Below are 27456 nucleotides of genomic sequence, written 5' to 3'. Positions count from 1 at the left end.
ATTGTACTGACCATGTTAATAAACTGGTCTCCAGCTACAGCTCTGTCCCTACAGAAACGGACTATGAAAACAGTCATGCTGATGGCCTTGGTCACGGCACAAAGGGTCCAGTCGCTACAGAAACTAAGGCTGGACAACATGACTACTTCATCTGGAAATTTAACTTTTCACATCAATGAATTAGTCAAACAGAACAGACAGGGGTCAGCAGGCCTAAAAATAGAATTCAGGGCCTACCCGTCAGATGATCGTCTCTGTATTGTAACACACTTGCTATTATATATGGAGTCTACTAAGATCATCAGAGGCAAAGAAATGGCACTTTTAATCAGCTACAAACAGCCACACAAAACAGTGACAGTCCAGACCATCTCGAGATGGCTAAAACAGGTCCTAATAAAGGCTGGAGTAGACACTAACATTTTTAAATATCACTCCACCAGGGCTGCAGCTACATCGGCAGCTATGAAGTTGGATGTTCCTATGGACCAAATCCTCAAGACAGCAGGATGGTCAACGGAGAAAACTTTCCAACGATTTTATAACAAACCAGTAATTGAACCTGGAACATTTGCAGAAACAATTTTAAGTTCTGTAATATAATTTTACCCCATAAATAGGAGCTATAATTTGGTGTTAATAAATTTATCGTTGTTTTTCAATATCGTATTGATGTCTAATGATGTTAACACTATTCTCCCCATATACAAGGCAGATGTGATGCATGGACTCGTTTCCACGGCATGGAATCACAGAGCTTTAAAATCTTCACGTAGTCACTCACGTGACTCCGAAGTAAAATAGTAAGATTAAAGGAGAACTTACCAGTTCGAAGTTTGATCAATATTTTATGAGGAGTACGTTGAGGGAATATGTGCCCTCCGCTCCCACCCTTGATCATATACTCAACTGGTATCTTCTTCTCTAATCTTACTATGTTTAGTCATTACAGTTATCTGTGATTTCACACCGCTGCTTTGAAGAATGACACGCATGCGTCCTGGCGGGGTTCTTTACGTATTCCTTCAACGTACTCCTCATAAAATAATGATCAAACTTCGAACTGGTAAGTTCTTGTTTAATCTTACTATTCTCCTCCAGAAGTTTTGTAATTTTATACAGGAAACAAAAGAATGGGTTATGGTTACTTCTTGGAGGAGACATTTATCACAAATAGGAGTGACATTTGGGAAGATCTTATTCAATTTAGACTTTGAATAATAGAGTATGCAGTATTTTAAATTGTATTAGTGAGTGCCTAACATTAAGAGAACAGTAGTGAACATTTCCTCCCAACTATCCTTTGAAATTGTTAAACCCAATTCATCTTCCCAAGCTCGTCTAATTATATCCGAAGGTGGGATATGTAAATTTAAAAGGGTATTGTAGAGGTACGATATTAACTTATTTAATAATAATAATAATGGATGGGATTTATATAGCGCCTTTCTAATACTCAAGGCGCTTTACATCGCATTATTCATTCACTCCTCAGCCACACTCGGTGGTGGTAAGCTACTTCTGTAGCCACAGCTGCCCTGGGGCAGACTGACGGAAGCGTGGCTGCCAATCTGCGCCTACGGCCCCTCCGACCACCACCAATCACTCACACACATTCACACACAGGCAAAGGTGGGTGAAGTGTCTTGCCCAAGGACACAACGACAGTATGCACTCCAAGCGGGATTCGAACCGGCTACCTTCCAGTTGCCAGCCGAACACTTAGCCCATTGTGCCATCTGTCGTCCCAATCCGACTTTCTATTCATGCATTCAACTAGTATATCTGGACCCATAGAGTGACAATCTTGCATATGTATTTCCACATAGTCTCGTATTTGATGATATCTGAAGTATTCTCCCTTTCAAATGATATTTCAACTGTAATTCTTGAAACGAGAAGAAGGTCCCCATCTCATAAAGGTCTCCCAGCTTTTTTATTCCTAAGCTTTCCCATTGTACATACGCCTTGTATTATGTAGACGGTTTAAACGAGGGTTTATTGCCGATTGCTAAAAGGAGAGATACATTTCTCAATTTAAGGGTTGATTTCAACTGTTTCCAGATTCATAAGGTGCTATGGATTATCGGATTTTTCTCATACGTTGATTTCTTCAGATGTATTGGAGTGAGAAGAATCGCGCCTATATTGAAAGGCAAACAATCTTGCCTCTCCATTTTTAACCAGTTTACTTGTTGGCATGTATCGTCCATCCAATAGATTAAATTTTTAATATTAGTTGGAGAAGAAAATTAGGGAAAGCCAGTCCACCGATTTCTTTAGGTTTGCATAAATGTCGTTTGTGAATTCTGTGAGTTTTATAATCCCAGATAAAGTTTGTAATCACAGAGTCAAGTTTTTTTTTAAAAGTTTTAGGGAGGAAAATCGGTATTAATTGAAATAGGTACAGGAGTTGTGGAAGGAAAATCATCTTTATGGCATTTACTCTACCTATAAGGGAAATCGGAAGGGTTTTCCAAAATTGAATAAGGGCATTTAATTTGGTGATTAATGGTGGAAAATTTGATGGAAATAAGGAAGGATATTTTCTAGTCACGTAGACTCCAAGATAATTAAATTTTTCCGTAGTAATTCTAAAGGGAAATTTTAGGAGGTGTGACGGGCCTTGAGGTTGTATCGGCATAATTTCACTTTTGGTGATAATGCACATCCTTGTCTATTGCCCCAAGGTAATTGAAATTTAGGGGAGAGAGTTTGATTAGATAGTATTCTGGTAGTAGGGTTGTTAAGCCCCTGTCCCACTTAGGAAACCTGAACGGAAAACTATGGTGACCTTGCGCCCCACCCAAGGTTTCTGTGAGGTTCCCGGAGGTTTTGGTCACTCTCCCTAATGGTCGAAAGTGGTTTCCGCGTAGTCGAGGCTTCTCCTATGTTCCTGCGATTATTTCAACAAATTCAAAACCGGCCTCATCTAAAAATAGGTTGCAGTTTGGTCGAAGCCAGTGGAGTGGGTTTGCTATTTACTTACAGGCAGTCGAAGGCAATCTCCTTCCCTGACCGGCCATTTTGATTGGCTCTTTGGAGTTTTCAGCAAAGATCCTATAGGATCTTTGGTTTTCAGGATCTAGAAGATCCGCCGAAAGGTAAAATGCCCGCTAACTTTATTAAACTTCTACCAACTCTACCTCCCCTTCGCCCCCCTTCTTTCCCCCCATCTCCCCCCATCTCCCCCCTTCTCTCCCCCCTTCTCTCTCCCCTTCTCTCTCCCCTTCTCTCCCCTTCTCTGTCCTTCTCTCTCCTTCTTTCCCCTTCTCTCCCCCCTCTCGCGCTCTCTAAAGGACTTACCGTGCTCTGTGGCAGCTGTTTACCTTCCTCTTCATCGTGCAGACAGCGCTCCTCTGCTGTCCCTGGCCTCCACCTTCGCGATGGGTGTGTGTGTGCGGTCAGTAGCAAAGATCCTGTAGGATCTTTGGTCAGTAGATGCAGCTCGCGCTTCGGTGGAGGCTTTCCAGGTGAGTGACTGAAACCTCTGGCGACTCATGGAAACCTTGGGTGGGGCACAAGGTCACCAGAGGTTTCTGTTCAGGTTTCCTAAGTGGGACAGGGGCATGAATCACTGGATGGATTTAAGAGAGAGTTAGATAGACATCTAGGGGCTAGTGGAATCAAGGGATATGGGGAGAAGGCAGGCACGGTAGATTGATTGGTGACGATCAGCCATGATCGCAATGAATGGCGGTGCTGGCTCGTAGGGCAGAATGGCCTCCTCATGCACCTATTTTCTATGTTTCTATCTATGTTTCTATGTTAAAGGTTTAGCTTAGTGATACAGGGTGGAAATGGGCCCTTCGGACCACAGCCAATACTGACCATAGATCACCCATTCACACTATAGTTCTATGCTATCCCACTTTCCCATTCACTCCCTACACACTGGGGCTATCTCTAGAGGCCGATTAACCTACAAACCCATACGTCTTTGGGATTTGGAAGGATACCAGAGGAAGCCAGATTGTGTTAGTTTTAGTTTTAGTCTTCGGTCCACTGAGTCCACACCCACCATTGTTCACCCGTTCACGTTTTCCCACTTTTTGCATCCTACCCACTAGAGGCCAATTAACCTACAAAACCCCATGTCTTTAGAATGCAGAAGGAAACTGGAGCACCTGGACTAAACTGTGCGGTCACGGAGAGAACGTGCAAACTCCACACAAACAGCACCAGAGGACAGGATCAAACCCTGATCTCTGGCTTTGTGAGAGAGCTACTCTACCAGCTGCACCACTGTGCCACCTTAAAGGTTTTGATCAAAGTTCCAAGATACAATTATTGCTAATTAAACAGGTTTTCAATATGCAACACGGTGTTTGATTGCAATTGTGATCCTGCCCTCTTCTCAGTTATGGTGTCTTTGTTTGTGTATAAGCTACCAGGCTCTAGATTTGTAATGCATCCCACACTAGATGGAAGACACCCAACTTTAGCAGGATCGAAACGTACATTCCTTAATGGTGTATTTTTGATGTAAGTGTGACATTAGGTAGACACAAAATGCTGGAGTAACTCAGCGGGACAGGCAGCATCTCTGGAGAGAAGGAATAGGTGACGTTTCGAGTCGGGACCCTTCCTTAGACGCTGAAGACATTGGGTAGCGTATGTTTTGGTGGGAAGCTCGGTATTGTTCCCATTACTCTTGTGTTGTCCATCCATCTGACTAACAGTAAAATGGCCATATTGTTCTTTGGCCCATATTAAGGTGTCGGTGTGAGGCTATATAAGTATGTATGCACATTTGCTGCATCATAGAGTTGTATAGTATGGGAACAGGCCCTTCAGCCCAACTTGTCCTCACCAACCAACATGCCTCATCCCACCTGCCTGCGTTTGGCCCATATCCCTCTAAACCTGTCCTATCCATGTACCTGTCTAACTGTTTCTTGAACGTTGGGATAGTCCCCGCCTCAACCACCCTTGTGTGAAAAAAGTAAGTAGCCTGAAGAAGGGTCTTGACCCGAAATGTCACCTATCCCTTTTTCTCCAGAGATGCTGCTTGACCCGCTGAGTTACTCCAGCTTTTCGTGTCTATCTTCGGTGTAAACCAGCATCTGCAGTTCCTTCCGACACAAGTCGCCCACCTCCACTCACCAACTTCCAATGAAGATCCCTCCCCAACTCATTGTCAAGTTTGGCAGATGTCAAGGGTATAAATACAGGTGAGAGCCCCTTGGGAAAACCTTACGTGCAGATGCTGCAAAACCCAAAACAAAATGCTGGAAGATGTCTCAGCAGGTCAGGCAGCATCTGTGGAAGGAGAAACATTAATATTTCAGGTACGGGACCCTTCATTTGCTTTGACCATTCAAAGCATTCATTATTTTTTTTGTTTGCTTAATTGGAACTGTGAATATGCTGGCAAACACAAAACTGTTATCTACAAGTTGGAATTTGTGCAAACAGAATGAGATAAGCCAGTTATTTGTCTGGTATTGCCCTGAAGTTTGCACAGACCAGGGAAGAACAGCTCTTGGTTTGGGCTTTGAAAGGTACACTGTGATTTATTGAAGGAGAACTCTTGCTGATTCACATTTCTGTCATAGCTCCAGCTATTTCTACACTAACTTCCCTCAATGTCCAAGGGAATATTCGGTCAGGACCTGAAGACTTATCCAATTATATATTTTTTCAAAAGTGTCAGTACTTCCTCTTCTTTGATCCTCATCGTTTCCATAGCTACTGTACTTGTTTCCCTTACCTCACATAATTCAATATCCTTCTCCTTCGTGAATACCGAAGAAAAGAAATTGTTCAATATCTGCCCCATCTCTTTTGGCTCTGCAGATAGCTGTCCACTCTGACTCTCTAATGGACCACTTTTATCCCTCGTTATCCTTTTGCTATTAATATAGCTGTAGAAACCCTTTGGATTTACTTTCACCTTACTTGTCAAAGCAACCTCATATCTTCTTTTAGCTTTTCTAATTTATTTCTTAAGATTCTTTATACATTCTTTATACTCCTCAAGCACCTCATTTACTCCATGCTGCCTATAATTATTGTAGATCTCTTTTTCCGAAACCGTGTCCAATTTCCCTTGAAAACCATGGCTCTTTCCAATTATTACTCTTTCCTTTCAACCGAACAGGAACACAAAGATTCTGTACTCTTAAAATTTCACCTTTAAATGTCCTCCATTTCTCTTCTACATCCTTCTCATAAAACAAAATGTCCCAATTCACTCGTTTTAAATCCTATCGCATCTCCTCAAAGTTAGCCTTTCTCCAATCAAAAATCTCAACCCTTGATCCAGTTCTGACCTTCTCCATATTGAAACTAATGGTATTGTGATCACTGGACCCGAAGCGCTCCCCAACACATACCTCTGCCACCTGACCTGTCTCATTTCCTAATAGGAGGTCCAGCACTGCCCCTTCTCTGGTAGGTACCTCTATGTATTGCTGCAAAAAACTATCCTGCACACATTTTACCAACTCCAAACCATCCAGCCCTTTTACAGAATGTGTTTCCCAGTCTATGTGTGGAAAATTGAAATCTCCTACAATCACTACCTTGTGCTTACTACTAATATCTGCTATCTCCTTACATATTTGCTCTTCCAATTTTCGCTCCCTATTAGGCGGTCTATAATACACCCCTCTAAGTGTTGCTACACCTTTCCCATTTCTCAGTTCCACCCAAATAGCCTCCCTAGACGAGCCCTCTAACCTATCCTGCCAAAGCACTGCTGTAGTATCTTCCCTGACAAGCAATGCAACACCTCCACCTCTTGCCCCTCCAATTCTATCTGAAGCAACAGAATCCTGGAATATTTACTTTCCAATCACTGCCATCCTGCAACCATGTTTTACTAATCGCCACATCATCATACTTCCAGGTGTCAATCCAGGCTCATCCACCTTTCTTACAATGCTCGCATTAAAATATGCACATTTAAGAAACCCACCACCTCTTATTCTCTGTTTATTATCTTTTTCTTCTTTCTCCCCTACATTTTGGGTCCGAGTGCTTCCCTTCTCTGCCTCCTGCCTCTCACACTGTCTACTAGCTTTCTCTATTTGAGTCACTCCCCCCAACCGTTCTAGTTTAAACCAGTATTTATATTTTAGAAAAAATAATTAATAAAAGACACAACACAACACAACACAACAGTAAATTAGTCGCTGGTGAGTTAAGAGTTTACAGTCCCGATGGCCGTGGGAAGAAACTTCGCCTCATCCTCTCTGTTTTCACAGCGTGACAGCGGAGGCGTTTGACTGACCATAGCAGCTGGAACAGTCCGTTGTTGAGGTGGTAGGGGTCCCCCATAATGTTGCTGGCTCTGGATCTGCACCTCCTGGTGTATAGGTCCTGCAGGTAGTTCCCATAGTACGTTCAGCCGAAAGCACTACTCCCTGCACGGCCTTCTAGTCCTGGGCAGAGCTGTTCCCAAAACAGGATTGAGATGTTGCCGGACAAGATGCTTTCTACAGCCCCCGAGTAGAAGCACTGAAGGATCCTCAGAGAGATTCTGAATTTCCTCAACTCCTGAGGTGGTAAAGGCGCTGCCTTGCCTTGCTCACCAATGTGGCGGTGTGTGTCATCCATGTCAGATCCTCTGTGATGTGGACTCCCAGGTATTTAAAGCTGCTCACTCTATCCACAGTATTCCCATTTATATCCAGTGGTGTGTACGTCCTCGGATGTTGAGCCCTTCTAAAGTCCACAATCAGCTCCTTAGTTTTAGTGACATTCAAGAGGAGTCTGTTGTCCTGACACCAGAGTTCCGGATCAGCCACCTCCTCACGGCTCCGAGGGAAGGACCCGAGAGACGAACGAACCCATCCTTCAGGTTCTCATTGAGGCCATGGATGAAGATACAGAGCAGAGCGGATCACACTAACCACTCCCTAAAGCAGTGGTTCGATAATCAATAGTGTAATTGGCAACAAAGCATAACCCCTGGCGGAGATGCAGCATCCTCTGGGCTGCCTCTCTTCCGACCAAAGAGTGGTCGAAAATCTTTCTCAGCTCAAAAAAACGGGACAAATCCTGGCAGAAAAGTCTAGCTGTCTCTCCCAGGCACCTGTACCCCAGGCTGAAGCAGGTCCTGACAGCAGGGAGATGGCATAGACGACTTTAGAGCATTCAGCGCTGAAGCTGGATGGTTGCAGCTCAAAAACCAAAGTGCTCTGGGATAGGAATGAGCCGCAGGTACCCCATGGTATCTCTCCGGGGTGGGAAGAACTGGGTCCAGAATGGGCTGGATACAGCTGGAAGTGGACGGAGGTGGAGAGCCATCAGCTGAGACGGGAGGAATTTGCGGCAGTGTGAGGTGTACCATAGCTGGGTGACACTTTTTTTTTTAACTACTCGACGGTATACGTAAGTCGGTCTATTCGACCAGTAAGTTGGTCTATTCAAACCTCATGGGTGCCGAGAGTGGAGCCTTGGTGTTGAACAGCCTTGTAAAGATAGAAACATAGAAATTTAGAAAATAGGTGCAGGAGGAGGCCATTCGGCCCTTTGACACAGCACCGCCATTCATTGTGATCATGGCTGATCATCCCCAATCAATAAACCGTGCCTGCCTTCTCCCCATATCCCTTGACTCCACTAGTCCCTGGAGCTCTCTCTTAAATCCATCCAGTGATTTGGCCTCCACTACCCTCCGTGGTAGGGAATTCCACAAATTCACAACTCTCTGGGTAAAAATGTTTTTTTCTCACATCAGTCTTAAATAGCCTCCCCTTTATTCTAAGACTGTGGCCACTGGTTCTGGACACGCCCAACATTGGGAACATTTTTCCTGCATTTAGCATGTCCAGTCATTTTATAATTTTATATGTTTCTATAAGATCCCCTCATCCTTGTAAACTCCAGTGAATACAAGCCTAGTCTTTTCCATCTTTCCTCATGTGACAGTCCCACCATCCCAGAAATCAATCTAATGAACCTACGCTGCACTGCCTCAATCACAAGGATGTCCTTCCTCAAATTAGGAGACCAAAACAGTACACAATACTCCAGATGTGGTCTCACCAGAGCCCTTTACAACTGCAGAAGAACCTCTTTACTCCTATACTGAAATCCTCTTGTTATGAAGGCCAACATTCCATTCGCTTTCTTCACTGCCTGCTGTACCTGCACGCCAACTTTCAGTGACTGGTGTACAAAGACACCCAGGTCTCGCTGCACCTCCCCCTTACCTAACCTAACCCCATTGAGATAATAATCTGCCCCCTTGTTTTTGCCGCCAAAGTGGATAACCTCACATTTATCTATATTATACTGCATGAGCCAAAATCTTCTCTGTCCTGGAACTGGGAGCATCCAAACTCTGGTTGAGCTAACTAGGATTGCCTGCCGAGTCCACACTGGCCGACTAATCTATCAGAAGGCTCAGAAATGGAAAGGACTCGAATGCAGGCTCACCGGAAAGTACTGAAGAAAACCCAAAATGCAAACGTGAATGGAACCGACAAAATGCAGAACTGATTAGTCGGCACCCCATTGGTGATGATCTCAGGTATTTTTACCAAGTGATAGATTAGAGGAGCAGATTAACTCCTAATAGCTCAGGAGAGGAGTATAGAAATAGTCCCAAGTGCCTGGAGGCAAGGCATGTGTGACATTGGGACGACAGATGGCACAATGGGCTAAGTGTTCGGCTGGCAACCGGAAGGTAGCCAGTTCGAATCCCGCTTGGAGTGCATACTGTCGTTGTGTCCTTGGGCAAGACACTTCACCCACCTTTGCCTGTGTGTGAATGTGTGTGAGTGATTGGTGGTGGTCGGATGGGCCGTAGGCGCAGATTGGCAGCCACGCTTCCGTCAGTCTGCCCCAGGGCAGCTGTGGCTACAGAAGTAGCTTACCACCACCAAGTGTGACTGAGGAGTGAATGCATAATGCGATGTAAAGCGCCTTGAGTATTAGAAAGGCGCTATATAAATCCCATCCATTATTATTATTAATATTGTTTATTGTTGTCACATTCCGCGATATAGTGAACATCTTTGTTTGCGTGCTATCCTGTCAGAGTTAATACAATCAAGCCATACAGAAGTGAAACAGGCTGAGCTAAGAGCAGCGTGCAGAATATAGTGTTACAGACTTATACTGTAGCATTACATTTACAGAGAGAGTGGTGATAAAAAAAAAGCAATGTCTGCTGTAAGGTAGGTTGGGAGATCACTCCTGCCTTCTCCCCACAACCCCTGACGCCCATACTAATCAAGAATCTATCTATAGAAACATAGAAAATAGGTGCAGGAGGAGGCCATTTGGCCCTTTCGAGCCAGCACCGCCATTCATAGTGATCATGGCTGCTCGTCCCCAATCAATAACCCATGCCTGAATTCTCCCCATATTCCTTGATTCCACTCGCCCCTCGAGCTCTATCTAACTCTCTCTTAAATCCATCCAGTGATTTGGACTCCACTGCCCTCTGTGGCAGGGAAATGGAAACATTGTGGCAGGGAAATATCTAACTTTGCCTTAATGATATCCGCTGGGTTAACGTACGATCAAGTCTTCACCACCATTCAATCGTGGCTGATCTATCTCTCCCCATTCTCCTGCCTTCTCCCCACAACCTCTGACACCCATACTAATCAAGCATCTTACTACCTAACCTTGCCTTAAAAATATCAGCTGACTTGGCCTCCACCGCCGTCTGTGGCAATGAATTCCACAGATTCACCACCCTCTGGCTAAAGAAATTCCTCCTCATCTCCTTCCTAACCGAAGGTCCTTTAATTCTGAGGCTGTGACCTCTGTTCCCAGATTCTCCCACTAGTGGAAACATCCTCTCCACATCCACTCTATCCAGGCCTTTCACTGTTCGATAAAGTTTCAATAAGGTCCCCCCTCATTCGCTAAACTCCAGCGAGTACAGGCCCAGTGCTGACAAACGCTCATCTTACGGTAACCCAGTCAGTCTATCCAGGCTTTCCTCCACTCTCTCACCACCCTCCCGTGTACGTTGCAATCATCAGATCTGCAGCGGGACCGGATGACGATGATGATTTTTGCTGTCAGTATTATTCCTAATTTTAGGCGAAAATGTGACATTGGCAACAAGGATATTTTGGATTCTGATTCCGTGGCTACGAGCTGGAAAAAGATAAGAAAAGGTTTTCATAATGGCAGTCGTTGAAGCTGATTTGTTAGCACTTTGGTGAGGCTCTGCTGTTGCACTCCATGGTGCTGCAATGCGTCGGTATGGGTGAGGCGAGGCCGGACACGGCGCTCCGACCCGTCCGACCCTCGACCTGAGTAGTAGCAGTCACGGGACAAGGGCGGTCCCATACAGAACAAACCAACTTAGCCCAATGTACAAGATGTTCCGGCTAATACGGGACATTTGGCAACCCTATCTGGCGGTCTCGCTGCTGGAGGATGAAGTGCAGGCCTACGTTGACTGCGTCATCCACTGATTTATTGGCCCGGAATGCAAACTGCAGGGGGTCCAGCAGGGGGGTTTGTGATATATTTTAGGTGGGCCAGCAACGTGTCTTTCAAGGGTCTTCATGGTTAAATGACCATCACATGATTGGCAGCCTCGTCTGTCCTTTTCGTCATTTTTGTTGTTGTTATTTTTAGTGAGTTTTAAACATTTGTGTTAATGTTCTCTGGTTTGTTTTATGAGGGAGAAACTTTTTCAATCTCTTACCTTGCTGGAGATGCGATTGTTTTCCGGGTCGTATCTCCGGTCACTCTGCGACCTAACATCGTGGAGCTAGAGGCCGTGCTCGAGACTGACTTTGAGCCCCACCACGGGGACGTGGATTTACCATCAGGGCCAATCCCTTGCCCGGGATCGACGCTCCAACCGTGGCCTGCGGATTTCAACATCGCGGAGCTCACAGCCTCAAAATCGCATGAAGTTTGACTAGCCCCGACCCGGTGTTCGATCGGCCAGCGCGGGAGAACTGACATCCCCCCGATGCAAGAGCTTGAACACCGCAACAAAGAGACCTCGCCGCAGGCTACGGGAGTAAGATCATCCCGTCAACGGAAGGTTAGAGGATCCCGACCGCTGGAGAACAAAGAAGGGAAGGGATTGAACTTTTTTTCGCCTTCCATCACAGTGAGGAATGTGCAGGAGTCACTGGTGGATGTTTATGTTTAAATGTATTTTGTGTGTTTATTAGTATGGCAAAGCAAATTCATTGTATGTTGCAAAACATATTTGGCTAATAAAGTAAGTATGAGTATGAAGTTTGGGTATGAGTATTGTAGAGGTCAGTGCGACAGGCCAGTAGTTAAAAGTCATGAGTGTTTTATTGTCATGCTAGACTAAGTGGGACCCGTTGGGTCCTCATTTCTCCTCATTGGCTCCAATTCAACACTTACCAAAATTAAGAACCCCACTCTTACTATTGACGGCACCACTGTCTCCCCATCTCCTCAGGCCCGCAACCTTGGCATGATCTTTGACTCAACCCTCTCCCTTGAGCCTCACATCCACCATGTTGTCAAAACATCATTTTTTCACCTCCGCAACATTGCCAAAATCAGACCCTCTCTCACACAAAGGCTGCTGAAAGACTCATCCATGCCTTCATCTCCTCCCGACTGGACTACTGTAACTCTCTTCTCTTTGGCATTAATTCCAGCAACATCAACCGACTCCAACTGGTCCAGAATGCAGCCGCCCGACTCATTACCCACACCAAATCCTGGCACCACATCACCCCAGTCCTCAAAGAACTTCACTGGCTTCCCATTTCCCACCGGATCATCTACAAAATCCTGGTCCTCACCTACAAAGCCCTCAACCACTTGGCCCCCCCTTATCTCACTGACCTCCTCTCCCCCTACCAACCCTCACGGTCCCACAGAACTCCCTCCCACAATTGATCCGAACTTCTGAATCCCTCACCATCTTCCAGTCCCGCCTCAAGACCCATCTCTTCACCTCTGCATACCCTTAGTCCCATGTCGCTACTCGCTAGAATTTAGATGATTGAGGGGGGATCTTATAGAAACTTACAAAATTCTTAAGCGGCTGGACAGGCTAGATGCAGGAAGATTGTTCCCGATGTTGGGAAGGTCCAGAACAAGGGGTCGCAGTTTAAGGATAAGGGGGAAATCTCTTAGGACCGAGATGAGGAAAACATTTTTCACACAGAGAGTGGTGAATCTCTGGAATTCTCTCCCGCAGAAGGTAGTTGAGGCCAGTTCATTGACTATATTTAAGAGGGAGTTGGATGTGGTCCTTGTGGCTAAAGGGATCAGGTTGTATGGAGAGAAGGCAGGAACAGGATACTGAGTTGGATGATCAGCCATGATCATAGTGAATGGCGGTGCAGGCTCAAAGGGCTGAATGGCCTACTCCTGCACCTATTTTCTATGTTTCTATGTTTCTATGTCCCCCTCCCCTTTGCATCTCTGTCTTACTGCTCTATTTTGTTTTGTTCTTGACTCACCATGTAAAGCGACTTTGAGTCCTTGAAAAGCACTATACAAATAAAATGTATTATTATTATTCTCACATGGGAGGCCTGGTCCCCAATGCAATATTCCACCACTCACCCATAGCCCTGAACTGCGCAGGCGCGGCTGACGGGTCCCCGTTGAGATGCTCCTGATCCCACCTCCTCCCCTCACCCCCCCACTCCGCCCATTGCCATTCCCCGCCATGCACTCCTCCATCCCCCCTCAACCCGCCTTCCCCCCTCCCCCCCCCATACACTCTGAGCGGCTCTCCAGTGGGGCCGCCATTCCCGCCCATTGGGTTCCCATTGTGACATAGAACGTGCTGGCATTGTTGCGCAGGCACTGCTGACGGGCACGGCAAGTGGAAAAGGTATTTATTAAAGCTTAAAATGTGAATAATAATATAACAACAATTTAAATGTTAAAGATGAGATTTATTCAGTTCTTTCTTGTTGTGTCTCTTGTTGCATTCTGCAGCTGGGGGAGGGGGACGGCTACAGGCGGGGCCTGTCGGTGGCCGGTGGGGAGAGGGACGAGCGCTGCCGTGGTAACCACTGCCGCTCCCCACCAGCTTCAGACAGGAACCGGTGGGGAGCATCCTGCAGCTGGGGATGGGGATAGCTTCAGGTGAGGCCTGTCGGAGGCTGGTAGGGGGGGGAGTGCTGCCATGGCCTTCCCCTGCCACAGCCTACCGCTGGCGTGGCAGGGTGGTGTGGGGTAGGAAGGTTATGGGGGGGGGTGGGGGTGGGTGGAGTTGGTGTGGGGGAGGGGAGTGTGGGTGGAGGGGTGTGTGGGGGAGGGCGGTTGGAGTGGGAGGGGATGGGTGTGTGGGCAGCAGGCATGTGGAGGGGAGGGGGTGAGTGGGGGGGGGGGGTTGTGGGGGGCTCGCTCTCCACATTCTGCTCACTCCACTCCTTCAGCTTTATTCTCCTCGTTGCCGGTGATCAGCGAGTGCAAGAAGGGACCTTCCTTTTTTTACGATATTTGAACTTTCATAACTTTTGTAATATTCCATCGATCGGAACAAAACTTGGTGCACTTGAAGCACAGGAGATGCCGGGTAAGGTGACGAAAAATCATAGCGCTATTGTGTACCATTTTTACCCAAATTTTAAAACAACGCAAACCGGAAGAGGACAAGATGAGAGTTTTAGTTAAGTACTAGACTAACTGAGACCCGTTGGGTCCCATGTTCACACGGGAGGGCTGGTCCCCCGACGCAAAATTCCACCTCTCCACCAATTCCAATATTGGTGGCCAGTGGGGGGGCTTTCTGGAGTGCTGGTATGGGTTAGATTAGATTAGATTAGATTAGATATAATTTATTGCCACACAGCCAGGCTGGTGGAAATTTGGGTTGTCTGCAGCGATACAATAATAAAGAACACACAACCACAGTAAAACTGTAACACAAACATCCACCACAGCATTCATCACTGTGGTGGAAGGCACAAAATTTGGCCAGTCCTCCATTTCCCCCCCGTGGTCAGGACCAGAGTCCAGAGTCAGTCCAGGATCGGCTCTTCCTCACCGGAGACCGCGGCTTTAAGTTGTTGTAGGCCGCAGGCCGGCGGTCGAGATTTAAAGTCCCCGCCGCAGCCAGAAGCACCGTAGACTGCAGGGCCGGCGGTCGAAGCTCCAATCCAGGGGTGATGGTAAGTCCATGCCGGACCCGCGGTAGAAGTCGGCCGCGGGCCGGCAGTGATGGCTTCTTCTTCCCCCTGGGTCCCCAACGTGAGATCCCGGGCTGTAGACGCCGCACCAGCTGGAGCTCTGCAGACCGCGACTTCAGGCTGCCGGCTGCCCCGGGCCAGCGAAACGGAGCGCTCCCCTCCAGCGAGCCCCAGCGAGGGTTCACCCGCTCCACGTCGAGAGTCCACGCTGCGCCCGCCGCTGAAGCCCAGGGCGCGTCTCCGGGAAAGGCCGCGTCGATCCTTGATGTTAGGCCACGGGGGAGGCGACCTGGAAAAACTCGCCTCTCCGTGGAGGAGGCGACCAAAGCGGTTTCCCCCTCACCCCCCCACATCACCCCCCACATAAAACACACAAAGAAACATTAAATACAGACTTTAAAACATACTAAAAAAATAAAAAAAGGTTGAAAAACTGACGAGCTGCATGACATGGCTGCTGCACAGAGCAGCGCCCCCTACAGATATATCAATATCTGTATGGGGTGGCAGCTCAGTCTCTCAAGCCTGATCTGCTGGCAGCTCACTCACGGCTGGTGGGCTGGCAGTTGACTCATGACTATTCCTTGAAATTCCTTTTCAAGCAGGGTGCAAGGCCACCAAATTCAAGTGCAGTTTGCTACCACTTCAAGCAGGGTGCAAGGCCACCAAATTCAAGTGCAGTTTCCTACCACTTCAAGCAGGGTGCAAGGACACCGAATTCAAGTGCAGTTTCCAACCACTTCAAGTAGGGTGCAAGGCCACCGAATTCAAGTGCAGTTTCATACCACTTCAAGCTGGATCCAAGGCCACTAAATTCAAATGCAGTTTCATTCCACTTCAAGCAGGGTGCAAGGCCACCAAATTCAAGTGCAGTTTCCTACCACTTCAAGCAGGGTGCAAGGCCACCAAATTCAAGTGCAGTTTCCTACCACTTCAAGCAGGGTGCAAGGCCACCAAATTCAAATGCAGCTTCATACCATTTCATGCAATGTGAAACCATCATAAAACCATACAAAACTTCAAACTCACAGTACAATAGACATTCAGTGTGTTCAGTTGATTGACAGCTCAGACAGAGTCGTGACGTCTCCCTCCCCCATCATGCAGAGACTGAGCCACACCCACACTCCTGGGTTTTATAAGGTGTGGCTTTTATGGCGTAATTGCCAGGAGAGAGATTCTCAACATTTTTTAAACACTAATAACACTTTTATTTTTCATTGATGGGAAGAATTCTCTGCACCTGCTCAGCGGAGGGGGACTGAGTAAGATGGCCAAAAATCACAGCGGTAAGTGGTAGCATTTTTTCTAAAATCAATATACAGTGGAAACAGGAACTAAGTGCATTTGCAGTAGTGCATTTTAACTTTAAGCCGAAGCACCCAAGCAGCCATTTGCAGTAAGTAGTGCCATTCAACTTCAAGCCAAAGCACCCAAGCCACCATTTGCAGTAAGTAGTGCCTTTCAACTTCAAGCCAAAGCACCCAAGCCACCATTTGCAGTAAGTAGTGCCTTTCAACTTCAAGCCAAAGCACCCAACCCACCATTTTCAGTAAGTAGTGCGTGTCAACTTCATGCCATCATTTGCAGTAAGTAGTGCCTTTCAGCTTCAAGCCAAAGCACCCAAGCCACCATTTGCAGTAAGTAGTGCCTTTCAACATTATTCCACAATTCGCAGTAAGTAGTGCCTTTCAACTCCAAGTCAAAGCACCCAAGCACCCAAGCCACCATTTGCAGTAAGTAGTGCCTTTCAACTTCAAGCCAAAGCACCCAAGCCACCATTTGCAGTAAGTAGTGCCTTTCAACTGCATGCCACCATTTGCAGTAAGTAGTGCCTTTCAACATCAAGCCAAAGCACCCAAGCCACCATTTGCAGTAAGTAGTGCCTTTCAACTTCAAGCCAAAGCACCCAAGCCACCATTTGCAGTAAGTAGTGCCTTTCAACTGCATGCCACCATTTGCAGTAAGTAGTGCCTTTCAACTTCAAGCCAAAGCACCCAAGCCACCATTTGCAGTAAGTAGTGACTTTCAACTTCAAACCAAAGCTCCCAAGCCACCATTTGCAGTAAGTAGTACCTTTCAACTTCAAGCCAAAGCACCCAAGCCACCATTTGCAGTAAGTAGTGCCTTTCAACTTCAAGCCAAAGCACCCAAGCCACCATTTGCAGTAAGTAGTGCCTTTCAACTGCATGCCACCATTTGCAGTAAGTAGTGACTTTCAACTTCAAACCAAAGCTTCCAAGCCACCATTTGCAGTAAGTAGTACCTTTCAACTTCAAGCCAAAGCACCCAAGCCACCATTTGCAGTAAGTAGTGCCTTTCAACTTCACTCCACCATTTGCAGTAAGTAATGCCTTTCAACTTCAAGCGAATGCACCCACGCCACCATTTGCAGTAAGTAGTGCCTTTCAACTTCAAGTCAATGCACCCACGCCACCATTTGCAGTAAATAGTGCCTTTCAACTTCAAGCCAAAGCACCCAAGCCACCATTTGGAGTAAGTAGTGCCTATCAACTTCAAGCCAAAGCACCCAAGCCACCATTTGCAGTAAGTAGTGCCTTTCAACATTATTCCACAATTCGCAGTAAGTAGTGCCTTTCAACTCCAAGTCAAAGCACCCAAGCACCCAAGCCACCATTTGCAGTAAGTAGTGCCTTTCAACTTCAAGCCAAAGCACCCAAGCCACCATTTGCAGTAAGTAGTGCCTTTCAACTGCATGCCACCATTTGCAGTAAGTAGTGCCTTTCAACATCAAGCCAAAGCACCCAAGCCACCATTTGCAGTAAGTAGTGCCTTTCAACTTCAAGCCAAAGCACCCAAGCCACCATTTGCAGTAAGTAGTGACTTTCAACTTCAAACCAAAGCTCCCAAGCCACCATTTGCAGTAAGTAGTACCTTTCAACTTCAAGCCAAAGCACCCAAGCCACCATTTGCAGTAAGTAGTGCCTTTCAACTTCAAGCCAAAGCACCCAAGCCACCATTTGCAGTAAGTAGTGCCTTTCAACTGCATGCCACCATTTGCAGTAAGTAGTGCCTTTCAACTTCAAGCCAAAGCACCCAAGCCACCATTTGCAGTAAGTAGTGACTTTCAACTTCAAACCAAAGCTCCCAAGCCACCATTTGCAGTAAGTAGTGCCTTTCAACTTCAAGCCAAAGCACCCAAGCCACCATTTGCAGTAAGTAGTGCCTTTCAACTTCAAGTCAATGCACCCACGCCACCATTTGCAGTAAATAGTGCCTTTCAACTTCAAGCCAAAGCACCCAAGCCACCATTTGGAGTAAGTAGTGCCTATCAACTTCAAGCCAAAGCACCCAAGCCACCATTTGCAGTAAGTAGTGCCTTTCAACATTATGCCACAATTTTCAGTAAGTAGTGCCTTTCAACTTCAAGCTAAAGCACCCAAGTCACCATTTGCAGTAAGTAGTGCCTTTCAACTTCAAGCCAAAGCACGCAAGCCACAATTTGCAGTAAGTAGTGCCTTTCAACTGCATGCCACCATTTGCAGTAAGTAGTGCCTTTCAACTTCAAGCCAAAGCAACCAAGCCACCATTTGCACTAAGTAGTGCCTTTCAATTTCAAACCAAAGCTCCCAAGCCACCATTTGCAGTAAGTAGTGCCTTTCAACTTCAAGCCAAAGCACCCAAGCCACCAATTACAGTAAGTAGTGCCTTTCTACTTCATGCCACCATTTGCAGTAAGTAGTGCCTCTCAACTTCAAGACAAAGCTCCCAAGCCACCATTTGCAGTAAGTAGTGCCTTTCAACTTCAAGCCAAAGCACCCAAGCCACCAATTACAGTCAGTAGTGCCTTTGAACTTCATGCCACCTTTTGCAGTAAGTAGTGCCTCTCAACTTCAAGCCAAAGCACACAAGCCACCATTTGCTGTAAGTAGTGCCTTTCAACTTCAAGCCAAAGCACCCAAGCCACCATTTGCAGTAAGTAGTGCCTTTCAACTGCATGCCACCATTTGCAGTAAGTAGTGCCTGTCAACTTCAAACCAAAACTCCCAAGCCACCATTTGCAGTAAGTAGTGCCTTTAAACTTCAAGCCAAAGCACCCAAGCCACCATTTACAGTAAATAGTGCCTTTTAACTTCAAGCTAAAGCTCCAAAGCCACCATTTGCAGTAAGTAGTGCCTTTCAACTTCAAGCCAAAGCACCCAAGCCACCATTTGCAGTTAGTGCCTTTTAACTTCATGCCACTATTTGCAGTAAGTAGTGCCTTTCGATTTTTTATAGATATGTGAAAAGAAAGAGATTAGTTAAAACAAATGTAGGTCCCTTGCAGTCAGAAACGGGTGAGTTGATCATGGGGAACAAGGATATGGCGGACCAATTGAATAACTACTTTGGTTCCGTCTTCACTAAGGAAGACATAAATAATCTGCCGGAAATAGCAGGGGACCGCGGGTCAGAGGAGTTGGAGGAATTGAGTGAAATCCAGGTTAGCCGGGAAGTGGTGTTGGGTAAATTAAATGGATTAAAGGCCGATAAATCCCCAGGGCCAGATAGGCTGCATCCCAGAGTACTTAAGGAAGTAGCTCCAGAAATAGTGGATGCATTAGTAATAATCTTTCAAAACTCTTTAGATTCTGGAGTAGTTCCTGAGGATTGGCGGGTAGCAAACGTAACCCCACTTTTTAAGAAGGGAGGGAGAGAGAAAATGGGGAATTACAGACCAGTTAGTCTAACATCGGTAGTGGGGAAACTGCTAGAGTCAGTTATTAAAGATGGGATAGCAGCACATTTGGAAAGTGGTGAAATCATTGGACAAAGTCAGCATGGATTTACAAAAGGTAAATCATGTCTGACGAATCTTATAGAATTTTTCGAGGATGTAACTAGTAGCGTGGATAGGGGAGAACCAGTGGATGTGGTGTATCTGGACTTCCAGAAGGCTTTCGACAAGGTCCCACATAAGAGATTAGTTTACAAACTTAAAGCACACGGCATTGGGGGTTCAGTATTGATGTGGATAGAGAACTGGCTGGCAAACAGGAAGCAAAGAGTAGGAGTAAACGGGTCCTTTTCACAATGGCAGGCAGTGACTAGTGGGGTACCGCAAGGCTCAGTGCTGGGACCCCAGCTATTTACAATATATAATTAATGATCTGGATGAGGGAATTGAAGGCAATATCTCCAAGTTTGCGGATGACACTAAGCTGGGGGGCAGTGTTAGCTGTGAGGAGGATGCTAGGAGACTGCAAGGTGACTTGGATAGGCTGGGTGAGTGGGCAAATGTTTGGCAGATGCAGTATAATGTGGATAAATGTGAGGTTATCCATTTTGGTGGCAAAAACAGGAAAGCAGACTATTATCTAAATGGTGGCCGACTAGGAAAAGGGGAGATGCAGCGAGACCTGGGTGTCATGGTACACCAGTCATTGAAAGTGGGCATGCAGGTGCAGCAGGCAGTGAAGAAAGCGAATGGTATGTTAGCTTTCATAGCAAAAGGATTTGAGTATAGGAGCAGGGAGGTTCTACTGCAGTTGTACAGGGTCTTGGTGAGACCACACCTGGAGTATTGCGTACAGTTTTGGTCTCCAAATCTGAGGAAGGACATTATTGCCATAGAGGGAGTGCAGAGAAGGTTCACCAGACTGATTCTTGGGATGTCAGGACTGTCTTATGAAGAAAGACTGGATAGACTTGGTTTATACTCTCTAGAATTTAGGAGATTGAGAGGGGATCTTATAGAAACTTACAAAATTCTTAAGGGGTTGGACAGGCTAGATGCAGGAAGATTGCTCCCGATGTTGGGGAAGTCCATGACAAGGGGTCACAGCTTAAGGATAAGGGGGAAATCCTTTAAAACCGAGATGAGAAGAACTTTTTTCACACAGAGAGTGGTGAATCTCTGGAACTCCCTGCCACAGAGGGTAGTCGAGGCCAGTTCATTGGCTATATTTAAGAGGGAGTTAGATGTGGCCCTTGTGGCTAAGGGGATCAGAGGGTATGGAGAGAAGGCAGGTACGGGATACTGAGTTGGATGATCAGCCATGATCATATTGAATGGCGGTGCAGGCGCGAAGGGCCGAATGGCCTACTCCTGCACCTAATTTCTATGTTTCTATCTTCAAGCAAATGCACCCACACCACCATTTGCAGTAAATAGTGCCTTTCAACTTGAAGCCAAAGCACCCAAGCCACCATTTGCAGTAAGTAGTGCCTTTCAACTTCAAGCCAAAGCACCCAAACCACCATTTGCAGTAAGTGGTGCCTTTCAACTTCAAGCCAATGCACCCACGCCACCATTTGCAATAAGTAATGCCTTTCACCTTCAACACATAGCACCCAAGCCATCATTTGCAGTAAGTAGTGCCTTTCAACTTCAAGCCAAAGCACCCAAGCCAACAGTTGCAGTAAGTAGTGCCTTTCAACTTCAAGCCAAAGCACCCAAGCCACCATTTGCAGTAAGTAGTGCCTTTCAACTTCAAGCCAAAACACCCAAGCCACCATTTGCAGTATGTTCAGAGCTTATTTCTTGTTGAGTTTAATAGCCTGATGGCTGTGGGGAAGAAGCTGTTCCTGAACCTGCACATTACAGTGTTCAGTATCTTCTTCCTGATGGCAGTGGTGAAATAAGTATGTGGCCAGGATGGTGTGGGTCTCTAATGATGTTAGCTGCCTTTTTGATTCAGCGACTCCGATAGATCCCTTCGATGGTGGGGAGGTCACAGCCGGAGATGGACTGGGCAGTGGTCACAACTTTTTGCAGTCTTTTCCGCTCCTGGACGTTCAAGTTGCAGAACCAGGCCATGATACAACCGGTCAATATGCTCTCTAGTGTACTGGAGTCAGGCCAGTAATCCTTGGCTTTGTTGGTATGGGAACAATAGTGGAGACTTTGAAGCAGGCAGGGACAGTGCAGGTTTGCAAAGACTGATTGAAAATGTCTGTGTAGAACGGTGCCATATGTTCGGCACAGAGCTTGAGGGTAGAAGGGGAAACATTGTCCAGTTCTGGAGATTCCTGGCTTTTCTGTCTCCTGAACAGCCTCTCCACCTCAATAGATAATAGACAATGGGTGCAGTAGTAGGCCTTTCGAGCCAGCACCACCATTCACTGTGATCATGGCTGATCATCCACAATCAGTAGATAAAAATTGCTGGAGAAACTCAGCGGGTGAGGCAGCATCTAGGGAGAAAAGGAATAGGCGACGTTTCGGGTTGAGTCCCTTTTTCAGACTGATGTTAAGGGGATGGGGGGCGGAAAAAAGAAAGGAAGAGGTGGAGGCAATAAGCTTTGTGGGAGAGCTGGGAAGGGGGAGGATGAAAGCAGGGACTACCTGAAATTAAAGAAGTCAATGTTCATACCACCGGGGTGTAAACTACCCAAGTGAAATATGCGGTATTGTTCCTCAAATTTGCGCTGGTTCTCACTCTGGCAATGGAGGAGGCCCAGGACAGAAAGGTGAGATTTGGGATCTGTCAATCAAAAAAACCTTTCCACCCAGAGAGTTATGAATCTGTGGAATTCTCAGTCTCAGAGGGTGGTGGAGGCTCGGTTCTCTGGATATTTTCAAGGGAGAGCTAGATAGGGCTCTTAAAGATAGCAGAGCCCAGGGATATGGGGAGAAGGCAGGAACGAGGTACTGATTGTGGATGATTAGCCATGATCACAGTGAACCGTGGTGCTGGCTCGAGGAGCCGAATAGCCTACGCCTGCATCTAATGTCTATTGTAAATTTGTCGAGGCTTGTGTTTGCTTCCCTGAACACATTCCAGTGCAGTCAAAACAGGACTGTAGGTTTTCAATGTGCTCGCTTGTCCACCTTTTAATTGTTCGTACCACACACTGAGCAAATTTTAGTTTCTGCCTGTAGGTCGGAATAAGGTGAACTAAACAATGATCAGAGAGTCCCAGACCCGCCCAGGGAACAGTGCGATATGTGTTCCTAATTGCAGTATAACAAGGAACGAGTGTTCCCTCCCCTCTGGCGGGGCAGGTAACGTGATGCTTGTAATTTGGAAGCTCTCGGCTGAGGTTAGCCTTGTGAAAATCCCCCAAAACAATGACCATGGAGTCCGGGAAGTCACTCTCTACTCCAGCGTTTCTCAAACGGGGTTCCCCGGAACACTAGGGTTCCGCGAGAAATAGTGATCAATAGGCTAATCATATGTAAATGCATTTTTGTCTTTAATTTCATATTCGTAATTCTATATAACACGTATGCCATATTTAGCGACAGCATATTTAGCTACGTCATATTTAGCGACGTTTAAACGCCGCTTGTGTGAAACGCACTTTAGTGGTCAGTGGACTGATAATTTATTAGGTTAATTCCCGGGATGGCGGGACTGTCATATGTTGAAAGAATGGAGTGACTGGGTTTGTATACTCTGGAATTCATAAGGATGAGAGGGAATCGTATTGAAACATATAAGATTATTAAGGGATTGGACACGCTAGAGGCAGAAAACATGTTCCCGATATTGGGGAAGTCCAAAACCAGGGGGCACAGTTTAAGAATAAGGGGTAGGCCATTTAGAACAGAGGTAACAAAAAACTTTTTCACCCAGAGAGTTGTGAATCTGTGGAATTCTCTGCCTCAGAAGGCAGTGGAGGCCAATTCTCTAGATGCTTTCAAGAGAGTTATGCCCCTGTCCCACTTAGGAAACCTGAACGGAAACCTCTGGAGATTTTGCGCCCCACCCAACGTTTCATTGCGGTTCCCGGAGGTTTTTGTCAGTCTCCCTACCTGCTTCCACTACCTGCAACCTCCAGCAACCTCCGGGAATCGCACGGTGGGGCTCAAAATCTCCAGAGGTTTCCATTCAGGTTTCCTAAGTGGGACAGGGGCATTAGATAGAACTCTGAAAGATCATGGAGTCAAGGGATATGGGGAAAAGGCAGGAACGGGGTACTGAACTATTATCTATATTACTAAATCTCTGATCTTGACCGCTTTTGGCCTACTGTGCAGCGATTTCCGACAGAACGCCGCAACCTACGGCCGTCATTTTTGGCCCAGAGCCCCCCTCCTCCTTACGGGTGCAGAGGATTTTTCCCATCGATGACAAATCAGAGAGATATTAATGGGTTTTTTAAAATCACCATTCTCCCTGCTGCACCTGCTGGAAGGAGGGGGAGGGACTATAAAACCAGGAAGTGGTGTGCCTCACTCACTCTCTGTAAGATGGATGAAGCCAAGGGTCACGTCTCTCTGAGCTCTGAATAACACTGAATAAATGTCTACACAACTGTGAGTACCCTTGATGTGGTTTGAAAATGAAAATATGGTTTGTTTGAAGTAAAAAGGCATTACTTACTGCAAATGGTGGCTTGGGTGCTTTGGCTTGAAGTTGAAAGGCACTACTTACTGCAAATGGTGGCTTGGGTGCTTTGGCTTGAAGTTGAAAGGCACTACTTACTGCAAATGGCGGCTTGGGTGCTTTGGCTTGAAGTTAAAAGGCACTACTGCAAATGCACTTACTTCCTGTTTGCACTGTATATTGATTTTAGATAAAACGCTACACTTACGGCTGTGATTTTTGACCATCTTACTCAGTCCCCCCTCCGCTGAGCAGGTGCAGAGAATTCTTCCCAACAATGAAAAATAAAAGTGTTATTAGTGTTTAAAATATGTTGAGAATCTCTCTCCTAGGAGCAGCAGCCTGTCAGCAGCGCGTTAGTTTTTTTCCAACTTTTTTAATTTTTTTAGTATGTTTTAAAGTATGTGTTTGATGTTTCTCGGTGTGTTTTGTGTGGGGGGTGGTGTGGGGGGGTAAGGGGGAAACCGTTTCGGCCGCCTCCTCCACGGAGAGGCGACTTTTTCCAGGTCGCCTCCCCCGGGGCCTAACAGCCAGGATCGGCGCGGCCTTTCCCGGAGACGCGCCCGGGGCTTCAGCGGCGGGCGCAGCGTGGACTCTCGGTGTGGAGCGGGCAGGCCCTCGCTGGAGGGAAGTGCTCCGTTTCGCTGGCCCGGGGCAGCCGGCAGCCTGAAGCCGCGGTCTGCACAGCTCCAGCTGGCGCGGCGTCTACAACCTCATGTGGGGGACCCGGGGGAAGAAGAAGCCATCACTGCCGGCCCGCGGCCAACTTCTACCGTGGGTCCGGCATGGACTTACCATCACCCCTGGAGGGGAGCTTCAACCACCGGCCCTGCGGTCTGCGGTGCTTCTTGCTGCGGTGCGGCGGGAACCTTAAATCTTCGACCGCCGGCCAGCGGCCTACACGAACCTGAAGCCGCGGTCTCCGGTGGGGAAGAGCCGATCCTGGACTTACCTGGAATTACCTTGACTTTGACTTTGTCCCTTACCATCTGGACGCCCGCAGCAATGGCTGCGGAGGGTGGAGGTCCCGACCACGGGGGAAAATGGAGGAGGTCTGGCCAAGTTCTGTGCCTTCCACCACAGTGATGAACCCATACCAGCGCTCCAGAAATATTGGAATTGGTGGAGAGGTGGAATATTGCGTCGGGGGACCAGCCCTCCCGTGTGAACATGGGACCCAACGGGTCCCACTTAGTCTAGTTATTATTATTATTACAAATTTATTGTAATTTGAACCTCAAAAGATGTTCAAACGAAATTTGGTTTCTGCAGTCATAGTACAAGAAAAGAACCAAGACACACACCAACACAATTTACACAAACATCCATCACAGTGAATCTACTTCTCACTGTGATGGAAGGCAAAGTCTTGTCTCTCCCTTGTGTTGCATTCTTCTCCCGATGTTAAAGCGCCGCTCTGGTTCACCCTCAACCCAGCGAGAATAAATGAGGTAAATTCCCTTGGAGAAAAAAAGGGTTTACAATTTATAAAAAAAGATTCCAGATTCGAACAAAAGTTAGACAGTACCGTGATGTTGCTGAATCAGCCCTGGTTAGTATAGAATGTTTGAGTTATAGGAGCAGAATCAGGCCATTCAGCCCATCAAGGCCATCTTCACTCACCAAATTGGCGGAGGGGGGGGGGGGGGGGCGGGAACGGCTACCCATTGGCCTGGACCGCTGACGGGCAGGTGGCTGGGCCAATGAGGGGGCTGGAAATGGACAGGGGGGGTGGGTAGAGGCTATTCTATCTTTCAAGCCTAGTCTGCTATCCCCTCATGAATGGATTAATTCCATTTGAGTAATATGAGTAGAATTGGGCCATTCAGCCCATCCAGTCTAGGCTACTATCCCCTCAGGAACAGATTATTTGGTTTGTGATTATAAGCATAATTAGGCCATTCAGCCCATCCAGGCGTCTACTTTCGCCCCATGAAAGGATTAATTCAAATTTTTTTGAGTCATGGGAGCAGAATTAGGCCATTCAGGCCATCAATCCAATACTATCCCCTCACGAAGTGATTAATTGGTGTTTATGAGTTATAGGAGCAGTATTAGGCCATTCAGCCCACCCAGTCTAGACTACTATCCCCTCATGAATGGATTCAGCCTGATTTCATAAGGTCATAAGGAATAGGAGTATAATTAGGCCAATCGGCCCATCGAGTCCACCGCCATTCAATCATGGCTGATCTATCGCTCCCTCCTAACCCCATTCTCCTGCCTTCTGCCCATAACCTCTGACACCCGCACTAATCAAGATGTATGTCACAAGAGCAGAATTAGGCCATTCAGCCCATCCAGTCCAGCCTACTACCCTCACATGAATGGATTGGATTCATGTTTATGCGATAGGACCAGAATTAGGTCGTTCTGCCCATCCACCCTAGTACCTACATGAATGGATTGATTCCAATTTAGAAGTTATCTCTTCTCTTCCTCTCTCTCTCCCTCTTCTCCCTTCCCTTCGTCTTTCCCCTCCCTTCCCCCTCCCCCCCTCCCCTCCCCTCCCCCATCCCTTCCCCTCCCTCCCCCCCTCCCTTCTCCTCTCTTCCCCTCCCCTCCTCATCTCCCTTCCCCTCCCCTCCCCCCTCCCCTCTCTTCCCCCCCTCCCCTCTCTTCCCCTCCCCTCCCCTCTCTTCCCTCCCTATCTCCCCCCCTCCCCTCCACTCCCCTCTCTTCCTCCCCTCCCCTCCCCTCCCTTCCCCTCCCCTCTCTTCCTCCCCTCCCCTCCCCTCCCCTCCCTTCCCCTCCCCTCTCTTCCCCCCCTCCCCTCCCCTCCCCTCCCTTCCCCTACCCTTCCCTCCCCTCCCCTCCCCTCCCCTCCCCTCTCTTCCCCTCCCCTCCCCTCTCTTCCTCCCCTCACCCTCCCCTCCCCTCCCTTCCCCTCCCCTCTCTTTCCCCCACTCCGCCCTCCCGCCTCCCCTCCCCTCTCTTCCCCTCCCCTCTCTTCCCCTCCCCACCCATCCCCTCGCCTCCCCTCCCCTCTCCTCCCCTCTCCTCTCCTCTCCTCCCCTCCCCTCACCTCCCCTCCCATCCACTCCTCTCTCCTTTCCCCTCCTCCCCTCCCCTCTCTTCCCCTCCCCTCCCTCCTCTTCCTCCCCTCCCCC

The 27456-nt window shown here is 47.3% G+C and overlaps 1 protein-coding gene and 1 long non-coding RNA gene across 2 annotated transcripts in view; one reads left to right on the top strand and one right to left on the bottom strand.

Annotated features, from left to right (window-relative positions):
- Nucleotides 1–1812: 1812 nt before the first annotated feature.
- Nucleotides 1813–5674, bottom strand: LOC116990855. The gene is made up of 3 exons (XR_004416642.1): nt 5546–5674; nt 3609–3610; nt 1813–1880 (listed from the first exon to the last, which is right to left on the bottom strand). It is a non-coding gene; the product is annotated as an uncharacterized LOC116990855 (long non-coding RNA).
- Nucleotides 5675–13880: 8206 nt separating this feature from the next.
- Nucleotides 13881–27456, top strand: part of LOC116990752 (3 beta-hydroxysteroid dehydrogenase type 7-like) — a 31994-nt gene continuing 18418 nt past the window's right edge. The window contains exon 1 of the mRNA XM_033048691.1: nt 13881–14025. The gene's annotated coding sequence lies outside the window, so the exon portion shown is untranslated. The remainder of the gene's footprint in view (nt 14026–27456) is intronic.

The sequence above is a fragment of the Amblyraja radiata genome, chromosome 32, assembly GCF_010909765.2.
Source record: "Amblyraja radiata isolate CabotCenter1 chromosome 32, sAmbRad1.1.pri, whole genome shotgun sequence".
Taxonomy (NCBI): Eukaryota; Metazoa; Chordata; class Chondrichthyes; order Rajiformes; family Rajidae; genus Amblyraja; species Amblyraja radiata.
The sequence above is the reverse complement of the archived record's forward strand: the minus strand, read 5'-3'. Positions and strand labels throughout refer to the sequence as shown.